The 9,281-nt window shown below is 35.5% G+C and overlaps 1 long non-coding RNA gene across 1 annotated transcript; it reads right to left on the reverse strand.

Annotated features, from left to right (window-relative positions):
* Positions 1 to 442: 442 nt before the first annotated feature.
* Positions 443 to 2,933, reverse strand: LOC122141741. Its single transcript, XR_006158056.1, has 3 exons — positions 2,487 to 2,933; positions 1,703 to 2,041; positions 443 to 493 (listed from the first exon to the last, which is right to left on the reverse strand). It is a non-coding gene; the product is annotated as an uncharacterized LOC122141741 (long non-coding RNA).
* Between the last annotated feature and the right edge of the window lie 6,348 nt (positions 2,934 to 9,281).

The raw sequence follows: 9,281 nt of genomic DNA on the forward strand, positions 1-9,281 counted from the left end.
GAAAATCCCAATTACAGCTGCAGTCAACAGAGATCCAACAGTAGCAGAAATCAACACTATTAGAGGAGAGTCTTCTTGTGAAGGAGAATGTAAGTCCAGTGCTGTAGGAATAAAGCTAGAAGTGAATGTGCCAGTCTGATTTACAACTAAATACAGAGATCATATCATAAAAGTGCTGCTGTACCTGAACATGGTTGACAGAGTAGAGTGATGTTGAGATGTGTGGTCTGGTTGCTGATGGGATTGTTGATCACACAGCTGTAGGTGTTTTTATCCTGATATTCCACCTCCAGAGGTAGAGAGAGACTGATGCTGAGATCAGACACACTGATGCTGGACAATAAACTGTTTCCTTTGTACCAGGAGAGAGTCACATGACCCACATTCACCACTGAACACACCAATGAACAATTCTGCTGTAATGACGATAAAGGTGATGATGATGAAGAACATTGTGAAGAGTTACTGCTTATGACAGGAACAGGCAGATGAGCTAAAAAATAGAGAATAAAGATACATCTGAATAGATCGTATCTTTCTGGTCGCACTCAGTTTGTACAACAGTTTGTGTTTTTCATCTAATTTCCTTCAACTTAATAGCGATAAAATGAAATTCTTCTTGTAGGTACAAAGTCTAATCTGGTAAAATCTGGTCGTTCCTCTGTGACTATTGACAAGTCAACAGTTTTCCGTCTTCTCAGGTAAAGAGTTTAGGTGTCGACCTCGATAGCAACTTATCTTTTAAAAAACTCGAAATAATAATATTATCCGTTCTGACGACTTTCATTTGCGAAAAACAAATCGTCTTCGTCCATTTTTGAGAACCAATAACACTGCTATTCTTGTACATGCTTTAGTTCCATCACGTTTGGGGAAGTCGTGGCCTAGTGGTTAGAGAGTTTGACTCCTAACCCTAAGGTTGTGGGTTCGAGTCTCGGGCCAGCAATACCACGACTGAGGTGCCCTTGAGCAAGGAACCGAACCCCCAACAGTCTTTGTGTGTTCACTGAAGTGTGTGTGTGTGTGTTCACTGCTGTGTGTGTAAACTTTGGATGGGTTAAATGCAGAGCATGAATTCTGAGTATGGATCACCATACTTGGCTGTATGACACTTCACTTTACTTCGTCACGTATTGATTACTGCAACTCTATTCTATATCGTTTTCCTTCTAAAGACTTAGAGAAACTGCAGCTGGTCAAGAGTTCAGCTACACAAATTATTTCTAAAACTCCTTTCATAGAACACATTTCTATTCTCTATCACTTGCATTGGCTTTTGGTTAAATATCAAATTGAATAATAATAAAAAAAATCATAGTTCAGTGGTGCCTGGCGCAGAAGAGGGAAGGGGGGGCAAGGTCGGGAATGGAGTACAGCTTCCAGTCAGTCTGTGACAGCCTTATATCTATGAATTTAAGCAGACAAATCTATAATTTTATGTGTTGATTAGTTTTTATTATTTTTTTTGTATTTTTATATTTTATATGGGGATAAAATAAAATCTAAAAAAAACAAAATAAATATGGGGACATTTGAAAGGCGCCAATAAATAAAATAAATTAAATGAAATCTTATCAAATCTTATTTTTTCCCAGTGTTTTGAGTGAATGTGTCTTTGATCTTAATATATACAATGAGTTAATATGTAAACAGTTAATAAAACAGGAATATGTGAATGTTTGGACAGATGATCTCTACTCACCATAGACAGAAACATTGAATGTTTTCGATATCAGTTTTGCTCCACTAATCTGTAGTTTATAGAGTCCAGTATGTTCAGTTGTGATGTTTCTGATGGTCAGAGATGCAGTCTGTTTGTCCAATTTCAGTCTGTCTCTGAATTTCTCATCAGGACCATCATCATATGTGGAAAAGATTTGGTTCTTTTTTTTTATTTGAGCTATCATAGAGTTGTTGGCTCCAAAATTCCACAGTATGTCTTCATCTTCACGTATTTCAGTAACATCAGTGTTTAGAGTGACACAATCTCCCTCATTCAATGACGCTGATTGTATTCCATTTGTTTCAGCCCCAAACACACCTGAAGATTTGAACGAGAGCAAATTAAAGCCCTGGATGGTTTCTACAGCCTGAAATCAGCTGTAGATTGAATTGTTTAAATATGAACTGAATAACATCCAGAGCAGCAAAGTGAAAGGTGAGACATAAGCATGAGCCAATATTTTTTCTTTATATATTTATTAACTTAACTAGAGTAAAAGCAATGTGTGAAGTTACATAATTTATTTAAAAATAAAAATAAAAAAACACAATAATTAAAGTAAAAAAAGACGCCTGGAATTTGAAATGGTGGTTTTGGCTTTCTGAGGAAGATAAATTTACAGTCACAATAGAAGGCCTGGAAATTTCAAATTAAAATTACAATGAAAAGAGAACTGTATCAATGATATTGACTCATCTTGTTTATACAGCAGAAAGCTGAAAGAGAATTGAAATTACACTGTTAAAATGCTTTTATAACTTACCCATCGGACTCGACCAGCACAAAAAGAACAAGCAGAACAAAACAAGTGTGTGAAACATTTTCCTTAATGGTTCAGTAAAAAAAAAAAAAATTAAATGGTTCTAATGTCCGCTGCTGTCCGCTGAAAACACTCAACCTGTTGATCTGTTGATGAATCCTCCCCCAACAGAGGATGATGCTCAGATGAACATACTGTTCTCTGAACGTGTTCTAAACTATCTATCTATCTATCTATCTATCTATCTATCTATCTATCTATCTATCTATCTATCTATCTATCTATCTATCTTAATGTTTATATCTGAGGAAAACATTGACTTTTTTTTAATGACAGTCTGGCTGTGGTAAATATATAAAAGTAGAAGGATATTACTCTAGTAATAAGAAGAATATTGATCTAGCTTACCCTAGTGTTTTAAAAATGGTTGTATTTGCTCAGTTTAGTCAATTGTTGTGCATGGAAATACAAAGTTCAAAAGTGTCTGCATCTAACATAACTAGTCTTACAAGTTCAGCTTCTGAGTCAAACTGAAAGCTGCTGCGGTTGGTTTTCTTCGGAAATGTGGTTTGATCTGCTGGGTGGACAAACATCTCTCTCATGCATGAGAGAACAGAGCATGAAGCTTGTAGGTGAAGAGCTTCTTCCTGCTTGTATGCACAACTCAGAAACTGTAACCTACTGAAACATTAAATCATGACAAGAAAGTGTAATAGAAACACAGTGATCATATTTAATGCATATTTAAGACTTTTTTCACATTTTATAATAAAATTGTTTAATACTGAATATGGAAAGCAGTTGGCAAAAATAAATAAATAAAATAAATGTTAGGGGGCCATTAGAAGTTTCCACCCACTTTTCAAAAAAAAAAAAAACTCAGTGGTGTCCAACCTTATATTCTGCTTACTTATTACTGTCTTATATGCCACAACTATGAAACAATAAAGACATCTTCTAAAGGTTTAGTAGTTTCTTACTGGTGATTTATACTTACTACCGTTGAGATTTGGAAAACCTCTAAAATGGGACCTATTATTGACATCAGTGGGCCAGGGCTCACACTGTCAGTCCAAAACTGTTTATTTGAGTATTTTATGAACCGCAGTATAGTTAGTTTATTGTTAGATAATAGACTTTGTTCATCTTCGGAACACAAATGAAGATATTTTTGATGAAATCTGGGAGCTTTCTGACCCTCCATAGATAGCAATGCAGATACCATTCTGAACCCAGAAATGAACCCAGAAAGTTCAGAAAGCTCACGAATTACATAAAACTATCTTAATTTGTGTTCCAAAGATGAATGAATGTCTTACAGATTTAGAATGATGAGGCTAATTATCATTTAATTTTTTGGGATAACTATACCTTTAACCACTGTCTTCCTGAACAACTGTGTTAAAGGCCATAAGGTCAGAGTCATGTACTCATTTGCACTTACATGTTGTTGCTCTTTTTTCTTAGTTTATAATTTATTCTGGTCACAGTTTAGATTAGGGTCCAATTCTCACTATTAACTAACTATTAACTATGGCTTTTGCCTCAAAATACTCCTAATTACATAACTGATCTATACACAGTATTAAGTTCAATTACATATGAAGTAACTGTTATTAAATTACAGAAAAAAAACAAGAGTAATCCCTTACTTTACTTTTTCAAGGGAAAAGTATAGTAACTAATTACTTTGGAATTAGTTACACCCAACACTGATTACATGTATACTTTACCATTTTGTATTATTCATAGCTCACTTTTTAAACTATTTATTATCGAAAGTGCTAAAAAGGTTTTATAGCTAACTGAAGAGGAATAAAATACAGAATAAATACTTGAATATAATCATGCTACATAGCCTAGAAAATCTTCCAACTAAATTTTTAAAACATAGAATAAATAAATCATACGTTTATTTTAGGCCCCTTTATGGAAACACTATGAAGATTATTATGGAATGGTAAATTAAAGAGCTTGTGAAGTGGGGATTAATACCAGTTGAACATGCACAAAGCTACACACATAATGGTATTATGATTTTTTAATTATCAAAGTAGTAAATGACACTTGAAACCAGCGCAATGAGTTCGCGAAAACGAAACTTTGGATGTCACAGAACACGTGGTTATGGCAAAACGAATCAGTCTCAGGAATGGTGCTCCAGTGAGTTGTATTGGTTTTATATAGCCTACACGCTTTTAATGCATGCCGGTTAGAAAACTGTTTGAATTACGTCCGCCTTGCTCTGATGTCATGCTGACGTGTGCCACTGCCAAAAAACTCTTGTGACTGCGAGGCGGCTGTGTCGGATCACGCAGTCGAGCGCAGTTGCTTTCCACTGACTGCGCTTATCAAAAGCATGATGGGAAATGACTTGATGACTACCCAGCTTAATGCTCATTAGTTCAGACAACTCTGGTGCTGCGTTCTCTTCTAAAATGTTTTATTTTATCTGATTCCATGTGATTATTAGGGCTGTGTATTGCCAAGAATCTGGCGATATGATAAAATATCACGATACATGGGGTTGCAATACGATATATTGTGATACTGTAAGCAAGGCGATATATTGGAGCTACGGGGCAACCCTCCCGCCTATGGCTGCGCGAGCCTCTTCACACGGGACGCGGCAAGTGGCAGAACCAAGACAACGCTAGTGCCACAGTCCCGCAGTGGACTTTACCACAAAAGCCCAAATGCTGGGGACACTTCAGCTTTGTACACCGAAACATGAACTTGGACAATTCTTTCACCCTCCATTACTAGCAGCGAACTACATTAACGCCATATTAATCGGGAAATAAACTCAAAACGAAACAACTGCCATGAATCTGCCATGAAGTATGATTTTGTTTTATATCGATATTACGTATGGAATTAAATAGCAAGCACTTTGAGTGTCTTGTTCATCATATTTATTTTCATATACAGTAAAAGCAACAGAACTGAAATTATATCATGTTAGCAACAGGGCTGGACTGGGACAAAAAACTCAGCCCTGGCATTTTTTGGTCCAGGCGGCCCACCACCACTGATTTGCTGCTCAAAAACATTTATTATTATTATTATTATTATTATGTTGAAAAAAAGCTGAGTAGAATTTTTTCAGGTTTCTTTAATGAATAGAAAGTTCAAAAGATCAGCATTTATCTGAAAAAAAAAAAAATAATTGTAACAATATGAATGTCTTTATCGTCACTTTTGATCAATTTAAAGCATCCTTGCTAAATAAAAGTATTAATTTCTATCACCCCCCCAAAAAAGATATATATATATATATATATATATATATATACTTAATATATATATATACTGACTCAGCGACACAAGGATACATTTACTACATGCATTTACACTTTGATTTAAAAGAAAACAGTGTATGCAGTATGCATGCAGCGCGGCTGACACAGTAGAGAGTTAGCAGTTTGAATTCAGCAGATGTTATCCAAACTGCCGCTATGGTGATGCGGAGAGACACAGAGGAGATGACCTGTTGAATAAAGTCGTCAGGGGTGTCGGACTGGGGGTAAAAACAACAATGACCACAAAGGAACAAAAGGAAGAGAGGGCCCTTGAAAAGTCTGGAATGTATTTTATTTTACCTGGATATTTTCATTGGGGGGTCATGGGGGCCCATCAGGACTGCCTATGCATAGGGCCCGGGATCTTGTGCAACGCCCCTGAAAGTCATTATTTATTATTATTATTATTTGTGTACAAAAAGTATTCTTGTCGCTTCATGACATTCAGATAGAACCACTGACGGCAGATGAACTATTCTGATGTTGTCTTTCATACTTTTCTGGACCTTGACAGTTTAATTTACTTGGAAGTTAATGGGACAGTCACAAGCCTCCCGGTTTTCATCCAAAATATCTTAAATTGTGTTCTGAAGATGAACGAAGCTTTGAAGGGTTTAGAACGACATGGGGGTAAGTGATTAATGACAAAATTTTCATTTTGGGGTTGAGTATCCCTTTAATCCAGATATTGTAATCAAGTCTGCAAATTCGTTTGAAGAACTAAATTAGCCAGAGATCAGTTATCATGATTAGAAGATCTGGCAGCTTTCAAATAGTCTCAGATCTATTAATCGAGGAATGAAGTACGGACCCCAGGACAAAGAACAAAGTGCAGTTAGCCTACTACTTGCGCAATGTGACACACTCGACGCGCGCAAGCATATAATACGTCAAATAGAGAAACAAAATCGTCCCATTGAAACGCACTTTCATGAGATCGGATAATATTAATAAACAACAACAACAACAACAACAACAACAACAACAACAACAAACATCTGATCCCACATCTGAATTTCGTGTGGTGCATTCACACGGGATAAGCGAAGCCTGCGATTTTACTCTAATTTACTCCCGGATACCCGGATGTCAAGGCTTTGAGAGTCCCGTTCTATGGTTCAGATATAATAGATTCTTGCGCTTCATTTACATTTCACCGGGTTAAAATAACATCTCAAGCTTTATACTTTATTTATTTGTAACACATTAACCTCAAAACGTTTTCAGTGTTCTCTTTCTGCAATTGTGTAGCGATATAGCACCCAAAATACTATCAAACACTCCAACGCAGCTCCATTCTTAGCGAAAGATGGATAAAAAGGCGCACAGGAAACAAAAACCTCGAAAAATGATATACGACCCGCCAAATCCAGGCCAAATCACAGACGTGTCGATTCGCACGGGACTAATAGTATCACAGGACCTCTGTGTTCGGCGAAATAAGCAGGTCTTTTGCGGGGGAATTTTTACTTTACAAATTACAGACATGGCCGATTCGCACGGGATTAAGATCACAGACAACCTCCGCAATCATTACAATGACTGGAGGTCACCAGGTAATACTAATCCCGTGCAACTAGGGCTTTAGATATATTTGTCCTTTTGTTTGTAATGCACACCAGATGGCGCCATTTACCAGTGGTTCCCAAACCTGTCCTGGAGGACCCCCTGCCCTGCAAATTTTCTATGTCTCCCTAATCAGACACAACCAATTTAGTTCTCGCATTGTCTACTAACGAGCTGATGAGTGGAATCAGGTGTGTTAGATAAGGGAGACATACAAAAGGTGCAGGGCAGGGGGTCCTCCAGGACAGGTTTGGGAAGCGCTGAGTTAAACCATTTGGGAGCAGAACCCACAGTTTCTTCACTGCAAGAAAAACTGTAGTAACAAAGCGGAACATGTCTTTGTGTGTTTTGGATATGTCAGAATCAGAATGCAAAAAAGGTGGACGTATATGGGCCAATCTAGTCTTTTTCCAAAAAAATGTATGTATGCAAATTGTATAATATCCAAGTTACACATTTCTAGTATTTGTGTGGTTAATTCTCATATTGTATTTTCAGAAAGTTTTGGAATGTTTGTCCTCTCCCCAAATGCGTCACTACCAAAGCACAGCCATAACAATTTTTCTTAAAAGGGATATGACCTATTAAGATTTTGCTTACATCTACATTGTTTATATATATATATATATATTATACTATATATATATATATATATATATATATAGATATATAATATATAGATATTATAACATAAATCAAATTAAAAAAATAAAACAGTAAAATAATAACAAATTACATTTAACAGTATTTCCAGTATAATTTATTGGATTTGTTGTATTTTTAATCTCTATATATATATATATATATATATATATATATATATAATTTTATTATTTTATTTTTTTTGTAAAAAGGCAAAATGTTGATCATAATGATTTCAAAGTTAAGGATTCATTAGTTGGAATAATTCATTGAACAAAGCATACATTATAACATTTAAGTTAATAATTGAGTATTCTTTATTTTTGAAAAAAACTTTTTATGTTTCAGTAGTGACTGCACATTTTCAGTACTGACAGTCATGCTTTGGTAGCGACCACTTTGCACTACATAATTATAACTTGCGTACTAAAGCACTACTAAAACATACTAAAAATACATAACTGTACAAATTATTTATTTCCCCCAAATAAGAGGACTATGTGTTCCCTTTTTGTCACTACCGAAAAAATTATGACATGTTCGGGCTTGTGACTGTGTTTTGATAGTTTCAATAGTGACCAATTTTTAGATATACGTTTGAACCCAGTTCAGATGCTAATAACCGAATGGTTAGCTAGCACAGTTCTGAAACATGGAACACCTATATAAACTAAATGGAACACGTAAACTCTCAAGAATGTGAGCTTTATTGTAGGAAAAAAGATGTTCAGTAGTGACCTTCCTTAAAGTTACATACAGTTTTTACAGTCTTATCGCATTTATTGCAAAATGATGGGGTCTATCTAATCACCATGTAGCTATGAGAGAGGGGGACACATGAATATTTCCTGATCATAAAAGAGTTGTAATACAAATAATTAAAATCATTATAATTATGAGATTTAGGGGTTAGGGTTCGGGCCACAGCCACCTCCCAACTGAAAGTACCCAATAAATTATGATTTTTTTTATATATAAGCTTACTGATATTATTGTGGGTTTTAAATAGATAATAGAAGGATCTCAGTAACCATATTAAGATTTGACTACTTAAATGCTTTTTAAAGTCGTTTTTTGCCTTTGGACGCGACGCAGTTTAGACATTCTATAGAATAAATAAGTTGCAAACCATTTAGATGGAAGGACTGATATTACTCTACTTAAACGCCTGTAAACAACTGCCAAAAAACCACTTATGATTACAGTATGTATATTTTCTATGATGCAGTTCCTCGGAGGTGCATTTGATTAGCCATAGAATACAGATTTTAAGTAATATTTAAGCAAA

This window comes from Cyprinus carpio, chromosome B22 (genome assembly GCF_018340385.1).
Source record: "Cyprinus carpio isolate SPL01 chromosome B22, ASM1834038v1, whole genome shotgun sequence".
Taxonomy (NCBI): domain Eukaryota; kingdom Metazoa; phylum Chordata; class Actinopteri; order Cypriniformes; family Cyprinidae; genus Cyprinus; species Cyprinus carpio.